Below are 26,180 nucleotides of genomic sequence, written 5' to 3'. Positions count from 1 at the left end.
AACTGAGTGCATCTGGGAAGCAGCAAATATGGTAGGAGAGGAGGTTCTCCCTAAAGTTCCCCTATCTACCTAAATGCCAGATCCTCCAGAAGATATCCAATTATTGGGAATTCCTTCCCCAGATATCTCATCAACCGAATATCTTTGCAGGAAGAAAGACTAGAGTAGACTCCATACCCAGAGCCCACGCTATTGCCTATTATTCAAGCCCATTCATCTCCCCTAAAAATCATTTGCTCTTCCTCCAAAATTGCCTATATCCTCCCTTCCCTCTCCCCTATGAAGAAGATATTTAAATGTCAGCCATCTGGCCCTTCTTTGAGTTTCATATGTTGTGTGGCTTATGTGCACTTGCATGTTAATAAATTTGTATGCCTTTTCTCCTGTTCATCTGTCTAAAGTCAAGTCTATTTCAAAGAGCAAACCTTCAGAGGGTGGATGGAAAGTTCCTTTTGCTCCAACACAGGGATTTTGTGTTTGCTATTCCCTCTACCTGGAATACTCTTCCTTTACATGTTTGTGTTTCATTGCTATGGTTGCTATATCACAGTGCTGAGATTCCTCTGCAGAAATGAAGAAGAACGAGTTGCTCCCAGATGCTCAAAGTGTTGCCAGCAGATAGCCTTCAGCTGTGAGCTGTCTTCTGGGATTGCCTCTGCCAAAAACAGATGACCCTCCCAAGGTCATGCTTCCTTTTTGGAGGAGCCACCATTCAATGACTGATTATATCACGGGCATGTGCCTGTCCCCTTGCCCCAACTCAGGGAAAATCTAAAAGACTATCTCAGCTCCAGAGCCCCTGAGCTCTGGAGCTCTGGTTGGCTGAGGCTTTCATGGCTCAACTTCTCCCTCTTCCCAATGTCACTTCCTTCCTCTCCATTCCGTGGGTGCTGATCCCACAAACACTCCCTGAGAACCTCCTGTGTGCTAATCTCCATTCCAGAATCTGGTTCCTAAGGATCCCAACTGGTGATATTAATCATTGATGGATCAGCCCCATGTCAACCCTTCAGAAAGGGCTGACCACCCAATCTAACGTTGTATCCCATGGCTGAATGAAGACAAACACTCATGAAAACATTATAGGACAGGATGAGACTCGAGTTACCATCTGAGAAGGGGTGCAGAGCACTAAGTGCAGTAGGAGACCACAAAAGGGAGACATCAGGGAGGTCACAGGGCTCAGGGAAGCTTCCTGGAAGGGCTTGGGCTTCCCATGGTCCTGGTGGATTCTGAGTTGACATGCTAAGGTTCTGGGCACTCTTCCCTCCTCTGGCTAGATGTCTAAAAACTAGAGGAGCATGATTTCAATCCTCCCCTTCAAGGGGGCACGGATAGACACTTGGACAGCACTGTCCTCAGACTGTTCCACTAATCAGTGATCACTGTCTCTTGATGGACAGTGATATGTGACTTCACATCTTTTACTTGCTTGTTGGGGGAATCAATAATAAGAAATGTATGAAAGACATTTTTTGTGTACTTTGGAATCAAAGTGCTACAATAATGCAAGCAAAGCCATTTTCTGCATGGTGAAAAACCAGCTGCTTGTGCCCTGGGGTATTGGCAGGAAGGCAGTCTAAGAAATGTTGCATGGAGAAGGGCTCTCTGAGCATCCCGCGGGTGGAGCCATGAGGACTTTGTACAGCACATGCTGCAGAAAGGTTGCTCTCAAATTCTATTACTCTTCAGATGCAGCACACTTCCTGGCCACTTTTCTATGCCCTTAATTGGTGTGTACCATCCTGAGAAATGCGAGTTCATTTCAGCAACAGCCTGAGCAAAATACTTTTTAAAAGGGCACACCAGCCGGGCGTGGTGGCTCATGCCTGTAATCCCAGCACTTCAGGAGGCTGAGGCGGGCAGATCATAAGGTCAGGAGATAGAGACTATCCTGGATAACACAGTGAAACCCTGTCTCTACTAGAAATACAAAAAATTAGCCAGGCATTGTGGCACACGCCTGTAATCCCAGCAACTTGGGAAGCTGAGGCAGGAGAATCGCTTGAACCTGGGAGGCGGAGGTTGCAATGAGCCGAGATCGCGCCACTGCATTCCAGCCTGGGGGACAGAGCGAGACTCTGTCTCAAAAAAAAAAACAAAAACAAAAACAAAAACAAAAAAAAACGCACACCAGATTATCTGTAACACAAAGGGATGGATGCCCCATCTTCCATGATGAGATTATTATGCATTGCATGCCTGTATCAAAACATCTATGCACCCCATAAACATATACACCTACTATGTACCTGCAAAAATTAAAAATAAAAATATATTTTAAAAAAGCATACCAGCTGGGCACAGTGGCTCATGCCTGTAATCCCAACACTTTGGGAGGCTGAAGCAGGTGGATCACTTGAGGTCAAGAGTTTGAGACCAGCCTGGACAGCATGGTGAAATCCCATCTCCACTAAAAATACAAAAAATTAGCCAGGCATGGTGGCACATGCCTGTAAACCCAGCTACTTGGGAGGCTGAGGCAGGAGAACCCGGGAGGCAGAGGTTGCAGTGAGCCGAGATTGTGCCATTGCACTCCAGCCTGGGCGAGAGATAGTGCCATTGCACTCCAGCCTGGGCGGCAGAGTGAGACTTTGTCTGAAAAAAACGGCACGCCAACTGTGGGAAGACATCACATCATGCAATCCTAGCCTAAAGATAAATGATGAGTGAATTTATATTATCAACCACTGATTCGTATAATAATCAACTAATGAAAAGTATTTGTTGGATACCCAAGTGTCCAAAATAGGTGAGTGACAGTATTGTTCTCCTCTATTACCACTAACAATTGAATAAATATTGATGATTCGCGGATTATCTGATTAATTTACGTGTGCACTTACTAAGTAACGGTGTCTCCTGTTGCAGAGGGTTCATCTCCATAGTCTGGCATGGAATATGCTGAGAATGCACAGGAACCCACTCTAGATTTTAACTTATGTCCCACAGGCCCCACCCAACCTCACGGCCCTGACACCATATGACCCTTAGATACAAGAACTGGGCTCAAAAGAGTCTTACGTTGAAAATGAAAATGCGCTGTTGCACAAAGAAATGCTCACAGGGCATCTTAGGGCATTCCCACAGGCATTCAGTAGGGCTAGGTTGCACAACATGCTTAGCTAAGCCTGGAAATTTGCTTTTGCCAGGCAAAAGAAGCGCCATTCCAACTGCCCTCACAGCTTCAGCAGGAGGGGAGCCTCCTTACCACCCTGCTGCAGCCCACAAAGCACTCAGCTCTAAAGTGTTGCCAAGTTGTTGCTGGCAGAGCTGCCCACCTGGACCCAAAAGCCAAGGAACACATTATCTCCCACATGTCCTAAAGCAAATGAATGACTAATAATGGGGCTGGGTTTTAGATCTCGGAGTGCTTTCTCCAGCACTCTGAGCCCTACCACAGTGTGAGAATATTGCAAGGCACTAAGAACTTTATTTTTCCAAGTAAGATTTCCTTTCCACAAATTAAACTACTCAGTAGCAGTTGTTTTGACAGAGATTCAGTCCAGAATGCTGCTGAGGTATTTATACTATGCTCTGCTTAACAAGAGGGCAAGAGGCACCCTGAAGTCTCTCTTCTCAGACGTCACTGACCTAGCCCAGAACTTAAACCTGAACCAGGTAGATGTCCAGGGAACACAGTGTGGAGAGGAGGAAGAGGAGGTTGTTTTTACAGCCTTGTAATGACAGGGCACTCTCTGCTGAGGCTCAAGGCCAAATGACATAACATTTTCATTCAACAGAGATAGTGAAATGAAGCAGATATTTCCAAATGATGTGTTACAATAAATATTATCTTGGGCAGATCTAGTTTTATACATGGAAGGGAGAATGCAAATGCATAGCGAACCCTTTATATTCTGGGATTTGAAAAATTCAAATATTTCGATACTCAGATCTATGTTAATATACCATCTCCCCTGGCCCAGCTGCAGTGTCTGCAAAGTCTCTGCTCCAACTCTCAGAACTCCCAGCTGTGAAAGCTTTGGACCATGTTTGGTCACTTTGGTAGCTTCTGTTCGGTGTTTCTGCCTCCTAGGGGGTGATGGAGAAAGGTTGTCATCTGAAGGCTCTCTTACAGTTTGCAGAAACACGTAAGGAACTAGTGTGTGGAAGGGGTACCAGGTCTGATTTGAATTGTTTAGAAGACAGAGTCTCTTTTCTTGCTTAGTAATATACCTGATGGATGAGACCATAATGATGGTGTTGACATAGCAGAGGGAAAAAATGTGTCCGTCAGAAGCGGGATGAGCTAATAGAGCGCCTAAAGAAAACAAGCATCAGGAGAAGTGTGGATACCCTGCCCGTCTGCACCCAGCACCACCCCAGAGGTGTGCCCTTCCATCGAGCATCCGGCTGTGCCACTGGGAAGCAACTTCTCTGTTGTGGAGATAAATATGTTTAGTAAATAGATCTGATGCCATTAAGCACTCAATTCCCATAGCTCATTTGCTTTTAGTTTTAGTTTGCCTGTGGGGGACCATGCACTCTTCATCATGACTTGAGTATTTTTAGATATATGTCATTTTATTTGTCATCATGAATTATGAGTTACCAAGGAAGTTTACCATCAGTCTTCACAGGCTTGGCTAATTATGAGGACTCCGCTAAGAACTGGGTCTCACGCTGCTGAGAAAACCAGGGATTAAAGATTTCCATGCTGGAGACTCTAACCTGGACCATGGGGAATTCATCATGATGATGTTGTGAAGTACTTTTGCATGTCAGCAAGCAAAATTGTCTCACAATACTCCTGCATTGTTGAGCCTCAAGTAAACATCATGTCTGCACCTTAAAGATGGGGAAACTGAGGCAGTGAGCTGTTAGTAACTTGCCCCAGTAATACCCTACTAAGTGCTGGATCCAGGATTCAGGCAGGGGACAGTTGACTCTAAAGTCCAGCTTTTGCACTGTAACAGGCTTACCCTTGTAGCTCTGCCGTGGGAAGCTATTACTTCCTCCTCTAACCTGGCCTTACTCATCTGTCTACTCCTATACATAGCACACTGTCCAACAGACAGTGGGCCCTCAAATGTTTTGAATACATGAACAATGAATGACGTGTCTGTGTTCTGGTTTCACAACTTCCCAGCATTTGACCCATCCTCAAAGTGTTGTTTAAGGAATCTAATGAACTTGGGCTTGTGTGCATGCTTTTGTAAGTGGTGAAATATTATCTAACTATAAGTATTAAAGTGATTCAACCCTGAGATATGTATCCTTACTGCTGTATCCAAGAGCACAGAGGTTTTCTTTTGTTCTAGATGCTGTGATAAGTGCCTTCTGTCTTTCACCTCTCCACAGTTTCAGGAGGTGGATGACTTTCTTAGCTGCATTATAAAGATGGGGCAGCTGAAATTCAGAGAGGTCAAAGAACCTGCCCAAGATACACATCTAGTAAGGGAAGGGATGGGATTTGAACTTAGGTAGTTAATCATTACATTATATTCCCTCCCACAGCAAATGATCTTTCCTATGCTAAATGGTCTAATGGCTAAATGATCTTTCCTACGCTGTCAGGAAGAAAAAAGATTTAAAAAAATAATAAAATGATGGGACATCAGAACTAGAAGTGATTATCTGGCCTGATCCTCTTCATTGTAGAAGTGATGAGACTGATGCGCCCCAAGAAAACAGACGTGACCTTGAAATGTAGGAACTTGGTTGTGAGTTTGGTCTGTGGAAAGTGGTCTTTCTGCCGTCACATGACTTGAAAGGTGGAGCAGATTCTCTCCTTCTCTGATAGGATCTCAGGGATAGGCAGGTCATCCCAGAGAACACTCCAATTCCAATGTGTGGGGCAGGTCTATTGCTTTAGATTCTCACTCTCCGTGTTTCTAATCCCTTAATACCAAGGGTGTCTTTCTTTCTTCTTTTTTTTAAATAACTTCAACTTATTTTAGATTCGGGGGTGCATGTGCAGCTTTGTTACATGGGTACATTGCATGATGCTGAAGTTTGGGGTATGGTTGATCCCATTGCCCAGGTAGTGAGCATAGAATCTAATAGTTTTTCAACCTTTGTCCCCACCCCTTTCTTTCCTCCCTCTAGTAGTCCCCAGGGTCTATTGTTCCCATAATTATGTCCATGTGTACTCAATGTTTGCCTCCCACTTATAAGTGAGAACATGCAATATTTGGTTTTCTTGTCTGTTTGTTTGTTTGTTTGTTTGTTTTTGAGACAGAGCCTCACTCTGTCACCCAGGTGGAGTGCAGTGGCACAATCTCGGCTCACTGCAACCTCTACCTCCCACGTTCGAGCGATTCTCCTGCCTCAGCCTCCCCAGTATCTGGGATTACAGCCGCGTGCCACCACGCCTTGCTAATTTTTGTATTTTTAGTAGAGACGGAGTTTCACCATGTCGGCCAAGCTAGTCTCAAACTCCTGACCTCAAGTGATCTGCCCACCTTGGCCTCCCACAGTGCTGGGATTACAGGCGTGAGCCACCACGCCCAGCCTGGTTTTCTTTTTCTACATTAATTCTCTTAGGACAATGTCCTTCAGCTGTATGCATGTTGCTTCAAAGAATATGATTTTGTTCTTTTTATGGCTGCATAGTATTCCATGTTGTATATGTACCACATTTTCTTTATTCAATCTACCGTTGATGGCCAGCCAAAGGTGATTCTTAAGTAAATATGGAGGTAGAGGTATGGGAGGCTGTCTCTGCTCAAATCAGTACATCTAAGCATGAATTGGCTTGTTAGATTAGCTAGAGTACCCTTATAGGAAATCCCTTTACACTAGTAGTAAATGAGGGAAGAAAAATGATGGAGGGGAGGGTGGGGAAGGTAGGTCCTCAAGTGCAAGGCTTGGCTGGGCAAGGCTTTTACTGTGAGGCTGTGAGAAAACTGATCATGGGAAAGAACAGGGAGAAGCTGAAAATTGATGGACTGCAAAGTAGGAAGGAAGTTGGAAAGGGGGGTGAAGAAGTAAAAAAGGTCAGTGATTCTCTCTTTAACCCATGTCCAGCCCACCGAACAGTTTCCCCAACACCATTTGAGGGTTCTAGTAGAGACAGGCTCTCTGCCCTCCCCTACATCCAGCCAATGCCCTTTTTTACCTGGAAACCCTGCTTAGTTGGCAGGAAGCCTCCCCAGGTATGCAAGAGTACAATCCTCTGGGGCTCATTTTTCTTAATGTGATGGAACAGTAGAGGTGAAAAAGAGCATTCTCTTCCCCTGGCAACTTTAGTGCACAGAATTCCTGCAAGGTTCTCAGAACTGAAGATTAGCTTTCCTACAATCACGAGAAAGAATCTGGTGCAAAGACAGGGTTTCTAGTATTTTCCACCTAGTATGTACATCACCCAGCATGTATTTTAGTAGTGATTTTTTTCCCTTTTGCATATTATATAACAAATGTCCTAAATTTTATATAAATTAAAATTTATGCAATTATATACTGTGACACAAATATAAGCCCTTCATGAGAAATCAAGCAATATAAAAGATAGAATTAAAAAGCATAGTTCTTCTTCTTCCATTCTGCTCAGTCTTCGAAGGTTAACTGCTCAGCATTTTAAGATGTATTCTTATCAGCCTGTTAATATGTGTTTACCTTTAACTAAATCTATCTGTCCATCACCTGTATTTCTTTTTTTTTTTTAATTTTTATTTTTTTGAGGTGGAGTCTCACTCTGTTGCCCAGGTTAGAATGCAGTGGCACGATCTCAGCTCACTGCAACCTCCACCTCCCAGGTTCAAGTGATTCTCGTGCCTCAGCCTCCTGAGTTGCTGGGATTACAGGTACACATCACCACGCCTGCTTAATTTTTGTATTTTTAGTAGAGATGGGGTATTGACATGTTGGCCAGGCTGGTCTGGAGCTCCTGACTTCAAGTGATCCGCTGGCCTCAGCCTCTCAAAGTGCTAGGATTACAGGCGTGAGTCACTGCGTCCCACCTGTATTTCTTATATAATTTTAGTGTTCTGATTTTTTCATTCTTTTTTTGATAAACCAGATAGACTATAAACATTGCTTTGCAACCTGCTTTTTTAAAAAAACTGTGTCCTGAAAATCTTTGCATATCAGTACATTTGCCATTACCATGTTCTTTATAATTGTTGGATAGTATTCTGTAGCATGGATATAATTTATTATTATTATTATTATTATTTGAGACAGAGTCTCACTCTGTCACCTAGGCTGCAGTGCAGTGGCACAATCTTGGGTCATTGCAACCTCTGCCTCCCAGGTTCAAGTGATTCTTGTACCTCAGCCTCCCAAGTAGCTGGAACTACAGGCATGTGCCACCATGCCCAGCTAATTTTTGTGTTTTTAGTAGAGATAGGGTTTTGTCATGTTGGGCAGGCTGGTCTCAAACTTCTGGCCTCAAGTGATTCGCCCGCTTCGGCCTCCCAAAGTTCTGGGGTTACAAGCATGAGCCACCATGCACAACCTGGACATTATTTGCTAAATCAGTTTTCTACTGTGAGACATGCTTGTTGCCCCAGCTTTTTCGTTTTTGCAAACTGTGCCAGAATGAACATCCTTATACATGCATCTTTGTGCACCTGCACAAGCGTGTTTGTAAGGAAAATTCATAGAAGTGAAATTGCTGGGTCACAAGGTAGGTGTATTTAAAACATTTACCAATACTGCCAAATTGTCCTCCAAAAAAGTCTGTTACAATTTATACATTTTCTGCATAGCTTGTTCAATATTGGATATTATGAATATCTTGCTAGTATGATGAGTAAAAATGGTACATAGTTTTGGCTAATTTGCATTTTCTGATTACTAGTGAGACTGAGCTTCTTTTCACATATGAATGGCCATTTGTATCCTTCTTTTCTGGATGAAGTCCTAAGGTTTTACAAATAAGCAAAACATACCTCTCTGTATAAGATATTACTATAGACTGAATGCTTGCATTCCCTATAACTCATATGTTGAAGTCCTAACTGCCAAGATGATGGTATTAGGACGTGAGGCCTTTGGGAGGTGATTAGGACATGAGGGTAAAGCCCTCATGAATGGGATTAGTGCCCTTATGAAAATGACCCCCGAGAGCTCTGTTACTCTCTTTCTTGCCATGTGAGGATCCAACAAGAAGTTGGCAGTCTGTAACTTGAAAAGTGGCCATCACAAGAAACCAACCATGCTGGCACCTGGTTTTGGACTTCTCAGTCTCTAGTAAGAAATAATTTTCTGTTGTTTATAAGCCACACAGATTGTGGTACTTTGTTATAGCAGCCTGGACTAACCAAGACAAATACCCATATCTTCTAAAGCATGAATAAAAGGCAAAAAAGAGCTAAAGTTATTGATGGAGTTGGACTGTCATATGCATTTGGTAACTTATTATAGAAATTATATTCTGAAGGTTACATGGCTACAGATAAATTCTAATTTGAACAGAGGATAAATTTGTAGAGAACACTTCCTTTAGGCAAATCTGATATAAAATATGAAAATCCAGACTTAGAGACAGATTTACTCAGGAAGTGATTATTTGCTTTACAAACGGTTTCACCATAGGGTTCCCTTATATAGTCAACTCTTCTGTGTGTATTTAAAAGAAAATGCCCTCTTATAAAAATGTGTTTGCACACACAGTGTTAAGAATACATCTGACACATAAAGAAATGTAGGTCTCCTAAAATATGTGCCATGCTTACAGGTGAAGCTGTTCCTTTTTTAAAGATGTCTGTTGCAATGGGGAAGGGTATAGAGTGTATTTTCTCCACTTTTCTCTCCCTTTTGAAACAGTAAAGAAAATAGATAAAGAGTGGTGTTCTGCCCTCTGGTAGGCACAGGTTATTGCTCGAATCAGCTTGGGTGTGATCCAACCTGGTTCCCAAAAACCTGGCACTCACCTGCCCTCAAATTCTCCAGGAAGACAACTGGTAGGCCTGTGGCTTCTTTGATGTTCTTGGTGAGTGATGACCAGGTCCTCTTCCAGCCATAGCTCTACCACTAGAGCTGTCCTTGAGGTTCATGGTTATCCCTGAAATCTCATAAGAGGCATAATGTAGAAACATTGTGAACTTGAACTCCAGTCGCATGACTTTCCTCTGAGGCCCACCTTGTTACCCACAGACAGATCCTTGTTTTCTACCTTCCTGAGCTCCTAAGAAATGTTCTACAAACCGCTTTGCTAATCTCCACCTTTTCCTGGGGGTAGTGGCCACTTTATCTTGGAACTCAAAGCCTCGAACACTGAGCTAGTCACCAACACTGCTTTAGATGCTGCTATCTGAGTTAAACAGGATTGCCCATCACCAGAGGGAAGGTCCGCAGGCAGGTTTTTATCCATTTTGTATATACCCCACTTGCCTGAAAGTAAGTAGCTATGCCTCCCCAGGACCCAGAGGTATGACAACGTCCAGAACTTTCCAGATCATGAAATAACATGTTTTCTCATTTAAGAGGGACAAATAGAATAGGCTCTCTCCTGATCTGAGTGTGTTAAAAATGTCCTTTTCTTTGCAAGTACTTCCATTACTTACAAAATGTTCACCAATCACATCATTTTGCCAACTTCAGTATTATAATAAAATCAATTTCAGGTAAAGCTAGTTGTCTCTCATTGTTCTTTGCATCGATATTCTCTTTAATTTTCTGAATGAATTTAAGGTTTATTGTATTAAGTTCAATAAAGTAAGTTATTAGAATTTTAACTGGAATAGTGTTAAAACTCTGACATGTAACTGGAGAGAATTATCATGTTTACTGTATTTCCCTCTCCTTTAAGGAACATGGTATTTTGCTCCAGTTGCATTAGGTCAGTTCCCAAGCATTTTATATTTTTGCCTGCTTTTAAAAACATCATAATATTTTAATCATATTTTCTCTTTTTTGGCATGGAACTGAAATTTGGAGACAGCTCTCATAACCAGACATTTTATTGAACTTTTAGTCTTTACTAACTTTTGTGTTTACTTCTTTGGGTTTATTATAAACACATTTTTGCCATTTGAAAACTGTCTTTCTGTTTCTTTTTTTAGAGTTTTAAACCCTCCTGGCACATCTTACAAGGTTCCGTGGCTTTAACAACCAGCCATATGCAGAAGAAAACATGAAGGCTTATGTTAGGAAGCAATTATCTAAGATAGTGGGATCCTGGAGGAAAAGTGACTCACAAGTCAAAGGAAGGAAGACTTTCAAGGTGAGAGGATTCAGCCAGGATTTCTACTTGTCAGAATCTCCCTTAAAGAAATAATTTAAAATTTGATGTGTAAGAGTGTTCAGAGTATTACTTACCTAAGCCAGCACTTGGAAACAATCTAAGTGTACTACAGTTAGAAAACTGATAAATAAATTATGGCACTCTATGTAATGAAGCAGTAAGTGAGCATTAAAAAATAACATTTGCAGCTGGGCATGATGGCTCCTGCCTGTAATCCCAGCATTTTGGGAGGTTGAGGCAGGAGGATCACTTGAGTCCAGGGGTTCAGCACCAGTCTGGGCAACATAGCAAGACCTTCTCTCTATTAAAAATTTAAATAACTAATTGGGCATGGTGACATGCGCCTATAGTTCCAACTACTCAGGAGGCTGAAATGGAGAAAACACTTGAGCCCAGGAGTTCAAGGCTGTGGTGAGCCATGCTGGTGCTACTGCACTCCAGTCTGGGTGGCACAGCAAGACCCTATCTCAAAAGAATAATAATAATAATTACAGTGTTTGCAAGTGTTTGCAATAATAATAATGACAGTGTTGCAATATTTGATCACTTAAGAAAATAGTCATTGATTGTTTATTTTAAAAGCAAGACATGAACTGAATATCATCTAAATTTGAAATCTAAGTACATGAACACAGAAGAAAGAATGGAAAGACGTTACTTGTGGTTATTTCTAGATTGTGACAGTATGAGTCATTTTCTTCCTTGTATTTTCTTTATTTTTAATTCTCTACAGTAAGCATGTAGTACTTTGTGATAAAAAGAACACCTGCTGTGGCCTGAATGTTTGTACCATCTGCCCCTCATTCACATGTTGGAGCCTGATTCCCAGTGTGACGGGATTAGGAGCTGGGGCCTTCGGTCATAAGAGCAGAGTCTTCTGATGACATTAGTGCCCTTATAAAGAAGAGACTAGAGACATGATCTTTCTTTGAAATATGTGAGGATGCAAACCTGGAGGTAAGCTCAAATTAAACACCGAATCTGCTGGCACCCTGATCTTGGGCTTCTCAACCTCCACTACTGTGAGAAATAGATGTTTGCTGTTATGTCCACCATGGTATACTACTTTTGTTATACAGCCCAAGAAGACTAGGATAGACATCATAATATTTAAAAGAAATACAAAAAGAAAAATGAGGAGAAGGAGGGAGAGGTTGGGCTAAGTAGCAAAGAGAAAATCCAAATAGGATTTGACTATCAGAGTTAAGCCACCAGGGCCCGGGTGCTCCAGGTGAGCTCAGCCTTTCAGCCATCCCTGGCAAGGCAGCAGACGCACAGGACGAGCCATCTTGGGCTCTCCAGACCAGTTCATCCAGAAGTTACTAAATGACCTCTGTGGTTGACATGTAGAATGGACAAATCACCCAGTCACACTCAGCCTGAATTCCTGATACACATAATTGAGAAAAAAAAATAAAATGTTGCTGTTGGAAGTCAGTATATTTTGGGTTAGCTTTCTAGGCAGCCATAGATAACTGGAACAGTGGGGTATGCCTATTTTTGCATGAGCTGCTCTTCATTTGCATAGAGAAGTAACTGGGCATCCTTGCTTGGTTAATTTCCTTGTGGCACCCATAAAAATCATGGGAAACCTCTGGGAAGTGCATGGGCTCCCGGACTGGGGAATTCCAGTAAGAAAAATTCTATTTTTCACAGTCCTCAGTCTTTTTGGTCACCCCTTAAAGAGTTCTTCCAGGAAAATTTCCTTGTCTTTCCTCCTCATCAACTATCTGCAGGCTGCTTTAATTACTTTAATTGAACTTAGATATGAAGCAAAGGTAATTGGATGAGGGAGTGAAGGTGCTCTAAGGAGGAAGGGGCCCTATGGAAATGCTGCGTGCTGGCCCGACAGGAGAGTGACAATTCATCAGGATGGGGGTTTGGGTTCTGAAACGAGCATTTTCATTGTTCTTACTGTAGAGACCACATGTCTGGGCTGGTTTTCATCCCCCTAAAGGAATTCTCCTCTAAGGTGTGAGGTGCAGTCCCAGTTCCTGAGCTGTCAGAGCTGGGATTGTCCCCAGGAATCCTTTAATCCTACCTACCTCATTTCACAAAAGAGGAAACTGAGCTCTCATACGTGTGGGGGACTGGGGGAGGGAAGAGGACGGATTCTGAATCATAGTTTGTAACTGGCAGAGAAGTGGCAGAAAATCCAGTCCCTGACATACCCTTGTATCATGTCAGTATAAGATGAGAAATGTGAGAAGAGGAACAAAAAATCTTAATTGTTAGCACGTAATCAGCAGGTTCATTCACCTGCCAGTTTGTTAACTTCCTATCCCTGCAATAAGTGCTAGAAATGTCTCCCTCATGAGAAAGGATAATAGGTAGTGACGTATTTGACAAGCGTCAGCAGGTCCTGGGGTTAGCCACATCTATGCTGAGTGGAGCTAAGCAACCAGGGAAGATGCAAGAATTCAGGGCAAGTGGGAAAGAGGCCAGTGGCCTCCCACCCTGGAGAGCCAAGGCAGGTGGAGGGCCCACCCCTGCAGCTGCCTGGCCCTGGACCCCAGGACGCCTTACTTTAAGCCTTTTGGAATTGCTAGGAGGACATTGTGTTTGCTGGGAATGTGCTCTCTGAAAAATCTTTCATTGGGTACATGCCTTTTGTCAGCCATATGCTGTTTTCTCTTTTTAGCTTCTGAATATGGATGTGCGGCTCTTTGTGTGATTAACAAAGTTACTAAGGACAGATTCAATAGGTAATATTTACAATCAGGCTAATTTTCTTAATGACACTGTTGCAAGAATTCTCTTTTTGAAACTCTATTCTCCCAGGTATTTATCTTACAGCTTGTGGTGCATTTTGAGTTTTGTTCATCTTAATTCAATTACTAAGACAAGATAAAAATTAGCAACACTTTACCCTCCTTCTGGTCTTCAGGTTCTCTATGAAATTTTAGATTGAGGGGAAAAGGGAGTTAAATTTATATCTACCAAGTATCTCTAAGGGGCATAAATGTATTCAAGATGTTCAATTATGCCCCCAATTGATCTCTAAGGTGATTCATATACACTATTTTTTTTTTTTTTTTTTTTTTTTTTGAGATGGAGTCTTGCTCTGCCGCCCAGGCTGGAGTGCAGTGGCCGGCTCTCAGCTCACTGCAAGCTCCGCCTCCCGGGTTGACGCCATTCTCCTGTCTCAGCCTCCCGAGTAGCTGGGACTACAGGCGCCCGCCTCGTCGCCCGGCTGGTTTTTTGTATTTTTTTAGTAGAGACGGGGTTTCACTGTATTAGCCAGAATGGTCTCGATCTCCTGACCTTGTGATCCGCCCGTCTCGGCCTCCCAAAGTGCTGGCATTACAGGCTTGAGCCACCGCGCCCGGCCTCATATACACTATTCTTAAAAAGTAAATGATTCTGAGCTAATATAATAATTTCAAACAAAAATAAAATGCTGGCTGGGCGCAGGGGCTCACACCTGTAATCCCAACACTTTGAGAGGCTGAGGCAGGTGGATCACCTGAGGTCAGGAGTTTGAGATCAGCCTGGCCAACATGGCGAAAGTCCATCTCTACCAAAAATACAAAAATTAGCCAGGCATGGTGGTGCATGCCTGTAATCCCAGCTACTCAGGAGGCTGAGGCAGGGAGAATTGCTTGAACCCAGGAGGGGAGGTTGCAGTGAGCCGAGATCGCACCACTGCACTCCAGCCTGCACGACAGAGTGAGACTCTGTCTCAAAAAAATAAAAATAAAAATAAAAATGAAAATAAAAATAAAAAATAAAATGAAATGTTTCTGGTCCCAAAGCTAGATGAAGCTACCTCTTTCCCCCATGCTGTATATATGGTAAAAATAATGTTTGTTCTGTTTGTTCAAACCTTGCATTTATTTTGTAGCATAGGCATTTTGTTTTATGTTCCAGACAACATCTGTCTGCTGCAAAATCTCAGCCAGTTCCTGTGTTACCTGAGCAAAGGAGACAGTGTCGAAGGTCTCTAGAGGCCCATAAATTAATTCTAAAAACACCAACGTGATCAGTTTTCTGGCACTGAGCATGGGGATATATGATCGTGGAAATCAATCCATGTAAAAAGAATAAAATAAAGGGGTTTGGATTGTCTAAAGCAATGATCTTTGCTAAATTTAATGCAGAAGAGGAGGTTATTGAGATAACTCTGATTATTCCTGCCCACCTTCCTCATTTCTTTAGGGTTTCTCAACTGTGGTCAGCAGGGAAATTATTTCTTACCATGGCCCATAAAACTTCACTGTTGAATAATTTGACAAAGCCATATTGGCCCAGTGGGAAAAAAAAAAAAGGTCTTATAAATTACCACTTCACACCAGCATGTATTTGCATATGTGGGCTAAGCAGACTCTGCTCAATCTCAAAAACACTCATATAAGGCAAACTCATCATGCACTGTTCAGAACTCAGCATTCTCAAAAAGTGAAGGCATCAAACATAAGTATTCCCAAGGCTAGAGAATATCCAGTTGGCAGCTCCTTCTGGGGAAAAAATATGATATGACATTTGTACAACTATTTTAAAATTTAGTCAAAAGTTCTAGAGCCCAACACTTGGAAGCAATGGCTGAGTCTCGGAAGAGCTCTCTGCAGTGATAGGAACTCAGCCAGACACCTGGGGGTCACTGCAGCCTAGTCCAGCCCGGAGAAGGATGCTGTGCAGAGCCAAGACATGCACATGATCTTTTGCCAAATGGAATAGCATTGACATTGAAGTGTTGCTGTAAAGGCAATGGCCTGAAAGATGAAATGTGATCAGAACTGAGGAGAGGAACCTAGACAGAAATTCAAACTGATAGGACAGTCAACATAAGGTGAAGGTGGATGGGGAGCAGTGGGGTGCCGGTAAATGTTTGACAACCAGCTCTCTGGGAAAAAGTATATGTGTTTGTTATACATTTTTCTGATATAAAGAAAATGTGTAGGCCAGGCGCTGTGGTTCACGCCTGTAATCCCAGCACTTTGGGAGTCCAAGGCAAGTGGATCACTTGAGGACAGGAGTTTGAGACCAGCCTGGCCAATGTAGCAAAACCCCATCTCTACTAAAAATACAAAAACTTAGCTGGGCCTGGTGTCTCATGACTGTAATCCCAGCTATTCAGGAGACTGAGGCATAAGAATTGCTTGAACCCAGGAGGAGAATGTTGCAATGAGCTGAGATCGCGCCACTGTACTCCAGCCAGGGTGACAGAGCGAGACTCTGTCACAAAAAAAAAAAAAAAAAAAAGAACCTGTAGCAGTTTACCAGTAATAGTAACATATATAATGCTCTTTATTATAGATTCCATATAGCCATTTGATCCTCACAGAAAGTTTTGCTTTTTTTGTCAAATTCTTATATTCATAGTCAACCTATGGTTGTGTCAATGATCATTTGATAAATGGAGTAAGTGGAGTTGTATCCCAATCTGATACCTATTTCCCCAATAAATTGCTTTCATTAAATCTAATATGTGATCTACCATCAGACTTTCTCACTCTCATATACATTATATTCATTAAACTGAAACCTCTTTCAGCTTTACCACAAGATCCCTCTGTCATTTTTGGCGTTTTAGGGATCTTAATCTAAAAAGTAATTTTATGTTACATCAGTAAAAGTCATAAGACTGAGTGAGCATTAACATAAAATTTTGTTAATTTCTTCACGTAATTACAGAAAAAAGTTTTTTTTTTTTTTTTTTTTTTTTTTTTTTTTTGAGGCGGAGTCTCGCTCTGTCGCCCGGACTGGAGTGCAGTGGCCGGATCTCAGCTCACTGCAAACTCCGCCTCCCGGGTTTGCGCCATTCTCCCGCCTCAGCCTCCCGAGTAGCTGGGACTACAGGCGCCTGCCACCTCGCCCGGCTAGTTTTTGTATTTTTAGTAGAGACGGAGTTTCACTGTGTTAGCCAGGATGGTCTCGATCTCCTGACCTCGTGATCCGCCCATCTCGGCCTCCCAAAGTGCTGGGATTACAGGCTTGAGCCACCGCACCCAGCCAGAAAAAAGTTTTAAGCTAACATACTTACCTTAGTTTTCAATTTATACTTCTATATTACTCTGACTTGCAATTTCCTCAAAATCCATTATCAGTTTTAATAATTCTATCATCGACAACAGTGTCATAAAACCAGACTATGAATAAATGCCTAATAACTATCCAATTCAGTAAAGAAGTTGCTCATATCATTGATGGATGAGTGTGGGTAAGAGATGAATGCTGGTTGATGTTTTCATGTACTTTAACATGTAAGATGAAAGTGAAACAATGAAGATGAATGTTGGAATGTCACTAATTCTTCATGACAGGAGCAACTGCTTTCCCAAATTAGATAATAGTTTTCAATACTGGAACACTATTTCCTCAATTTTTTACTGCTATTCAGAATGTAACAGCTGCATTTGTGCTACACTTTTAATTTTAATCCACATTCTTAACACTTTATCATTTTCTTAAGTCTACACAATTGACACACCAGTAAATCAAGCCCCATTTTATAGCATTGGCCAATTTCTATGGTGTAAATACTTGTACTACCATCAGTTTCAAGCTACCACCCTGACGTCACTGAACTTGGAGCTGCACAGTAGCACAGCATTATGTATTTCCCCCGCACAGATTTGACAGATGTCAGTGACAGCACAGTGCAGTAAGATCACAAAGTGGTGAGTTTTGAGTATTTATTACCTTTGTTTTAATATAACTTATTTAGTGAAAGTTTACATCATTTAATTGTTTAATAACTATATTTAACAATTGCCTCTGAAAATTCCTGGACATTTAGCCATCAGCTCTTCACAAGCTGGTATAGGCCACACCCCTGGTGGAGGCACAGACAATAAGGGAGAAACGGAAGGGAGGCCGGTGAAAACTGCTGGACACCCTCCTTTATCCCTGAACATTGGATTCTGAATCTGGTTGGAAATGGAGATGATTCAAGATGTGATATGGAGACGCCATTTTATTTTGGGGCTCACTGGTTCCTGGGCATGGAAGTGGGCCTTCATTCCAGGCTTACTTTCAATGGAACAGGAATTGTTTATATTCCTCTAGTTCTTGCTTGATGGGCTTGAAGCAGAGGTGAGATTGGGCCCTTGGTTGTTGTAGGGTTGTCAGTAGGTTGTGCCAACAGGACGTATAGAGAAGGCAGAGGAAAGAGAAATCGGGAAGAGCTGTCAGAAAGAAGCCTGTGGTGCTGTTCTACGGTGAGCAGGTCTGTGCACACCTACTCCAAAAGGCCGAGAGAGCTGGGAGGCTGAAGAAGGAGGCCGAAGAAGGAGGCTGATAAATCCACTTTTTTCAAAAGAAACATTTAATAGGGGCTTATGAGTAGAAGCCATGTCTCTGGTAGCCATGAGAGAGTGGATCCCTGCCCTGGCCCTCCAGAAAGTATTCTTTACATGGCAAACTTTTAGGGTAAAGCATGCAGCTAGTCATATCTCAGATCTTCCTGCGAAACTTAAGACCACTGGGGAAGTGAGATAAGCATCTTCATGAGGAGTTATCCAAGCTACAGGTATTGTTTCTTGACTTTGCTACAGGAACGCCTTGGTGTGCTGGATTCAAACATTGGTCATTATGGTGGTTTGCTTCAAGATGGCATCACTCTTGCCATGCAACAGGCTGTTTTCCTACAGGTGCCTACTTCTACTCTGCACCTTTAAGCTAGCCCAGCACACCCAGGCACACATCAGCCTGCTGGGCCAAGAAACAACTCAGTGAACATGCAGGGTATTATGGTACCTGTAGGAAAGATTTCAAACCTTTCTGTGTGTCTGCAGCCTGTTTTCTCTCTCAGGTGCCTTTCACAACCTCATTTGGACCCACTGATATGGGCACTGAATCTCTGAAGCTCTGATTCTTGGATCCATCTCGAGGTTCTGGCTTGAAAAATATTTTTTAAATCATATTTGTTGATGGCAAGGGTGCAGTAAAATAGACATCTTATAAACTGCTGGTAGGAAAGCAAATTAGGACATCTTTTGTAGAATTCAATTTGTCCATAACTGTTAAGAGTATGTTAAAAGAAAAGCTTTAGCTGAATTAAATGTAAAACAGTTGAATTGAGCAAAGAACAATTCATGAATCAGGCAGTCTCCTGAGCTAGAGGAGGCTCAGAGACTCCAGCATAGCCACGTGGCAGAAGATTTATGAATAGAAAAAGGCAAGTGACGTTCAGAAAACAGAAGTGAGGTACAGAAACAGCCAGATTAGTTACAGATCGGCATTTGCTGTATTTGAACACGGTTTGAACAGTTGGCCACATTTGATTGGCCAAAACTCAGTGATTGACACAAGAGTAGGCTACAGTTTGTTTACAACTCCATTTAGGTTATAGTTCACGAGGTACAGAGGAACCTTTAGGTGGAACTTCAAACATATAAGGAAGCAGCATTAGGCTGAACTTAGTTTAACAAGTCTTTAAAATGTCCATAGTGTCTGCCTCTATAATCCCACTTCTAGGCATGTATGTTATAGAAATATTCAGAGATGCTGCAAAGATATTTATGTAAAGAAAATGCCTTATTTTTAGTAAATAGTTAGGAACAACCTAAATATTCAATAATACAGTTATATTTAAATTAATTATAAGTCCATACTGGAAAATATTATACAGACACTGAAAAATCACTTTTAAATAGTATTTAATAATATAGGTAATGATGAGGACATAATAAAAAGTGGAAAAAGAAGAAAACAAAACTGCACATGCAATAGGATCCCAATTTTATTAAAAATTTACATATATAATAGGAAGAACTGAAAGGAAATAAACTAAAATGCTACCAGTGGTTATCCATATTCATTGCGGGTGAGTTCTGCTTTCCTCTTTAAACATTTCCATATTCTCAATTTTTCTAGAATCACCACATATCATTTTTAATACACAAAAAATTTGGTGACTCACATCTCTAATCCCAGCACTCTGGGAGGCCAGGGTGGGCGGGTAGCTTGAGCCCAGGAGTTTGAGACCAATCCGTGCAACGTGGCAAAATCCCGTCTCTACAAAAAGTTTTAAAAATTAGTCAGGCATGGTTGTGCATGCCTGTAGTCCCAGCCAGCTGGGAGACTGAGGTGTGAGGATTGTTTGAGCCCAGCACGTCAAGGTTACAGTGAGCTGAGATGGCGCCACTGCATGCCAGCCCGGGTGACAGAGTGAGACCTTGTCTCAAATAAGTAAATAAATAAAATGCTAATTTAAAAGACATTGGTTTGCAACAGCCTGTAAGCTCCTTAGCTTGTCATCCTGCACATAAAGTTTTCAAATCTATATATTGATAGCATTTTCCCAAAGAAATGCTCCTCTAATTTCATCAAAAGAAGTAATAAAAAAATTGAATTTACTGAAATTTACTTTACAATCTGATTGAGAATATAAACAGAAAATGGCTATACATAAAACTTTGCTTCCATCACAGCAGAAGAAGCTGCTAATGGGGAAGAATTAAAATTAGAGGATACGTTGATATTTGGATTCTTCTGAAAATTTCCTAGGAGAGCCTTTTAAAATACAAAAGATGGCTTCTGATACCTACTTGAAAGTATGCATGTAAAATAAGCAAATACACTATGGAGAAATTTGTTCTTTTAGTGGCTCTTCTTTACAATTCTATTCAGCACTTATTCAAGTGATATTGAAGGGTTCACTCTGTCATGCTGAAGTTGTGTCCAAGACTGTGAGAACATTTAACTAAATAATATTTGGAAGCTAGGCTCAGTATCTGAAGAACAATAGCATTTTAATTTTTAATTACATTTTCTGCCATTACAATCGATATTTATTAAGTGGTCTAAAAACGAAAATGACACTCTGTCGAGTGCTGTGTGAATTATTCAAAGGAAAGTTTTTAAAAGTGAAACCCAGCCTAGAGGATGACTTTCATCATTCTTTACTGTGTTCCTCTCGCTTTGCTGAGTTTCTGCTCTGCCATTATTCTCTCGTATCCTGATATCACCCCAATTCACTCTTTTCTTACTTCTTTTGGCTCTCAGATTTTCCCCCACGCAATTTCAAGTTTGATTATGGTCTGTCTCTTATTACTATGTTTTCATTTTATGTATTTTTTTAAATGTTTTCATTTTATGTATTTTTTTTTTTAATTATACTTTAAGTTCTAGGGTACATGTGCACAACGTGCAGGTCTGTTACATGTGTATATATGTGCCATGTTGGTGTGCTGCACCCATTAACTCGTCATTTACATTAGATATATCTCCTAATGCTATCCCTTTCCCCTCCCCCCACCCACAATGGGCCTTGGCATGTGATATTCCCCTTCCTGTGTCCAAGTGTTCTTATTGTTCAGTTCTCACCTGTGAGTGAGGACATGCGGTGTTTGGTTTTTTCCCTTGTGATAGTTTGCTGAGAATGATGGTTTCCAGCTTCATCCATGTCCCTACAAAGGACATGAACTCGTCCTTTTTTATGGCTGCATAGTATTCCATGGTGTATATGTACCACATTTTCTTAATCCAGTCTATTATTGATGGACATTTGGGTTGGTTCCAAGTCTTTGCTATTGTGAATAGTGCCACAATAAACATATGTGTGTGTGTGTCTTTATAGCAGCATGATTTATAATCCTTTGGGTATATACCCAGTAATGGGATGGCTGGGTCAAATGGTATTTCTAGTTCTAGATGCTTGAGGAATTGCCACACTGTCTTCCACAATGGTTGAACTAGTTTACAGTCCCACCAACGGTGTAAAAGTGTTCCTATTTCTCCACATCCTCTCCAGCACCTGTTGTTTCCTGACTTTTTAATGATTGCCATTCTAACTGGTATGAGATGGTATCTCATTGTGGTTTTGATTTGCATTTCTCTGATGGCGAGTGATGATGAGCATTTTTTCATGTGTCTGTTGGCTGCATAAATGTCTTCTTTTGAAAGGTGTCTGTTCATATCCTTCACCCACTTTTTGATGGGGTTGTTTTTTTCTTGTAAATTTGTTTGAGTTCTTTGTAGATTCTGGATATTAGCCCTTTGTCAGATGAGTAGATTGCAAAAATTTTCTCCCATTCTGTAGGTTGCCTGTTCACTCTGATGGTAGTTTCTTTTGCTGTGCAGAAGCTCTTTAGTTCATTAGATCCTATTTGTCAATTTTGGCTTTTGTTGCCATTGCTTTTGGTGTTTTAGACACGAAGTCCTTGCCCATGCCTATGTCCTGAATGGTATTGCCTAGGTTTTCTTCTGGGGTTTTTATGGTTTTAAGTCCAACATTTAAGTCTTTAATCCATCTTGAATTAATTTTTGCATAAGGTGTAAGGAAGGGATCCAGTTTCAGCTTTCTACATATGGCTAGCCAGTTTTCCCAGCACCATTTATTAAATAGGGAATCCTTTCCCCATTGCTTGTTTTTGTCAGGTTTGTCAAAGATCAGATGGTTGTAGATGTGTGGTATTATTTCTGAGGACTTTGTTCTGTTCCATTGGTCTATATCTCTGTTTTTGTACCAGTACCATGCTGTTTTGGATACTGTAGCCTTATAGTATAGTTTGAAGTCAGGTAGTGTGAGGCCTCCAGCTTTGTTCTTTTGGCTTAGGATTGACTTGGCAATGCGGGATCATTTTTGGTTCCATATGAACTTTAAAGTAGTTTCTTCCAATTCTGTGAAGAAAGTCATTGGTAGCTTGATGGGGATGGCATTTAATCTATAAATTACCTTGGGCAGTATGGCCATTTTCACGATATTGATTCTTCCTATCCATGAGCATGGAATGTTCTTCCGTTTGTTTGTGTCCTCTTTTATTTTGTTGAGCAGTGGTTTGTAGTTCTCCTTGAATAGGTCCTTCACATCCCTTGTAAGTTGGATTCCTAGGTATTTTATTCACATTGAAGCATTGCGAATGGGAGTTTACTCATGATTTGGCTCTCTGTTTGTCTGTTATTGGTGTATAAGAATGCTTGTGATTTTTGCACATTGATTTTATATCCTGAGACTTTGCTGAAGTTGCTTATCAACTTAAGGAGATTTTGGGCTGAGACGATGGGGTTTTCTAGATATGCAATCATGTCATTTGCAAACAGGAACAATTTGATTTCCTCTTTTCCTAATTGAATACCCTTTATTTCTTTCTCCTGCCTGATTGCTTTGGCCAGAACTTCCAATACTACGTTGAATAGGAGTGGTGAGAGAGGACATTCCTGTCTTGTGCCAGTTTTCAAAGGGAATGCTTCCAGGTTTTGCCCATTCAGTATGATATTGGCTGCTGGTTTGTCATAAATAGCTCTTATTATGTTGAGATATGTTCCATCAATACCTAATTTATTGAGAGTTTTTGGCATGAAGGGCTGTTGAATTTTGTCAAAGGCCTTTTCTGCATTTATTGAGATAATCTTGTGGTTTTTGTCTTTGGTTCTGTTTATATGATGGATTACGTTTATTGATTTGCATATGTTGAACCAGTCTTGCATCCCAGGGATGAAGCCCACTTGATCATGGTGGATAAGCTTTTTGATGTGCTGCTGGATTCAGTTTGCCAGTATCTTATTGAGGATTTTTGCATCGATGTTCATCAGGGATATTGGTCTAAAATTCTGTTTTTTTGTTGTGTCTCTGCCAGGCTTTGATGTCAGGATGATGCTGGCCTCATAAAATGAGTTAGGGAAGATTCCCTCTTTTTCTATTGGTTGGAAGAGTTTCAGAAGGAATGGTACCAGCTCCTCCTTGTACCTCTGGTAGAATTCAGCTGTGAATCTGTCTGGTCCTGGACTTTTTTTGGTTAGTAAGTTATTAATTATTGCCTCAACTTCAGAATCTGTTACTGGTCTATTGAGAGATTCAACTTCTTCCTGGTTTAGTCTTGGGAGAGTGTATTTGTCCAGGAACTTATCCATTTCATCTAGATTTTCTAGTTTATTTGCATGGAGGTGTTTATTGTATTCTCTGATGGTAGTTTGTATTTCTGTGGGATCGGTGATGATATCCCCTTTATCATTTTTTATTGCATCTATTTGATTCTTCTCTCTTTTCTTCTTTATTAGTCTTGCTAGCAGTCTATCAATTTTGTTGATTTTTTCAAAAAACTAGCTCCTGGATTCATTGATTTTTTGAAGGGTTTTTGTGTCTCTATCTCCTTCAGTTCTGCTCTGATCTTAGTTATTTCTTGCCTTCTGCTAGCTTTTGAATGTTTGCTCTTGCTTCTCTAGTTCTTTTAATTGTGATATTAGGGGGTCAATTTTAGATCTTTTCCTGCTTTCTCTTGTGGGCATTTAGTGCTGTAAATTTCCCTCTACACACTGCTTTAAATGTGTCCCAGAGATTCTGGTATGTTATGTCCTTGTTTTCATTGGTTTCAAAGAACATCTTTATTTCTGCCTTCATTTCATTACGTACCGAGTAATCATTCAGGAGCAGGTTGTTCAGTTTCCATGTAGTTGAGCGGTTTTGAGTGAGTTTCTTAGTCCTGAGTTCTACTTTGATTGTACTGTGGTCTGAGAAACAGCTTGTTATAATTTCTGTTCTTTTACATTTGCTGAGGAGTGCTTTACTTCCAACTATGTGGTCAATTTTGGAATAAGTGTGATGTGATGCTGAGAAGAATGTATATTCTCTTGATTTGGGGTGGAGAGTTCTGTAGATGTCTATTAGGTCCGCTTGGTGCAGAACTGAGTTCAAGTCCTGGATATCCTTGTTAACTTTCTGTCTTGTTGATCTGTCTAATGTTGACAGTGGGGTGTTAAAGTCTCCCATTATTGTTGTGTGGAGTCTAAGTCTTTTTGTAGGTCTCTAAGGACTTGCTTTATGAATCTGGGTGCTCCTATATTGGGTGCATATATATTTAGAATAGTTAGCTCTTCTTGTTAAATTGATCCCTTTACCACTATGTAATGGCCTTGTTTGTCTCTTGATCTTTGTTGGTTTAAAATCTGTTTTATCAGAGACTAGGATTGCAACCCCTGCTTTTTTCGTTTTCCATTTGCTTGGTAGATATTCCTCCATCCCTTTATTTTGAGCCTATGCATGTCTCTGCATGTGAGATGGGTCTCCTGAATACACCACACTGATGGGTCTTGACTCTTTATCCAATTTGCCCATCTGTGTCCTTTAATTGGAGCATTTAACCCATTTACATTTAAGGTTAATATTGTTATGTGTGAATTTGATCCTGTCATGATGGTAGCTGGTTATTTTGCTCATTAGTTGATGCAGTTTCTTCCTAGCATCAATGGTCTTTACAACGTTTTTTGCAAATGTCTTTACAATGCATATTTTTGCAGTGGCTGGTACCGGTTGTTCCTTTCCATGTTTAGTGCTTCCTTCAGGAGCTCTTGTAGGGCAGGCTTGGTGGTGACAAAATCTCTCAGCATTTGCTTGTCTGTAGAGGATTTTATTTCTCCTTCACTTATGAAGCTTAGTTCGGCTGGATATGAAATTCTGGGTTGAAAATTCTTTTCTTTAAGAATGTTGAATATTGGCCCCCACTGTCTTCTGGCTTGTAGAGTTTCTGCCCAGAGATCTGCTGTTAGTCTGATGGGCTTCCCTTTGTGGGTAACCCGACCTTTCTCTCTGGCTGCCCTTAACAAAAAATGTTTTCATTTTAATTGATATGTCAATCCCCCAAAAACTGGTGCTTTCTGCAAAATAAAGTATCATCAGAGCAAACAGATAACCTACAGAATGGAAGAACATTTTTGCAATCTATCCATCTGAAAAAGGTCTAATATCCAGAGTCTACAAGGAACTTAAACAAATTTTCAAGAAAAAAAAACATTAAAAAGTGGGCAAAGGACATGAACAGACACTTCTCAAAAGAAGACATTCATGTGCCCAACAAACATGAAAAAAAGCTCAACATCACTGATCATTAGAGTAATGCAAATCAAAACCACAATGAGATACCATCTCATGCCAGTCAGAATGGCAATTATTAAAAAGTCAAGAAACAACAGATGCTGGTGAGGCTGCAGAGAAATAGGAGCACTTTTACACTGTTGGTGGGAATGTGAATTAGTTCAACCATTGTGGAAGACAGTGTGGCAATTCCTCAAAGACCTGGGACCAGAAATAATAACATTTGACCCATCAATTCCATTACTGGGTATATACCCAAAGGAATATAAATAATTCTATTATAAAGATATATGC

Source organism: Rhinopithecus roxellana, chromosome 21 (assembly GCF_007565055.1).
Source record: "Rhinopithecus roxellana isolate Shanxi Qingling chromosome 21, ASM756505v1, whole genome shotgun sequence".
NCBI classification, from domain to species: domain Eukaryota; kingdom Metazoa; phylum Chordata; class Mammalia; order Primates; family Cercopithecidae; genus Rhinopithecus; species Rhinopithecus roxellana.
The sequence above is the reverse complement of the archived record's forward strand: the minus strand, read 5'-3'. Positions refer to the sequence as shown.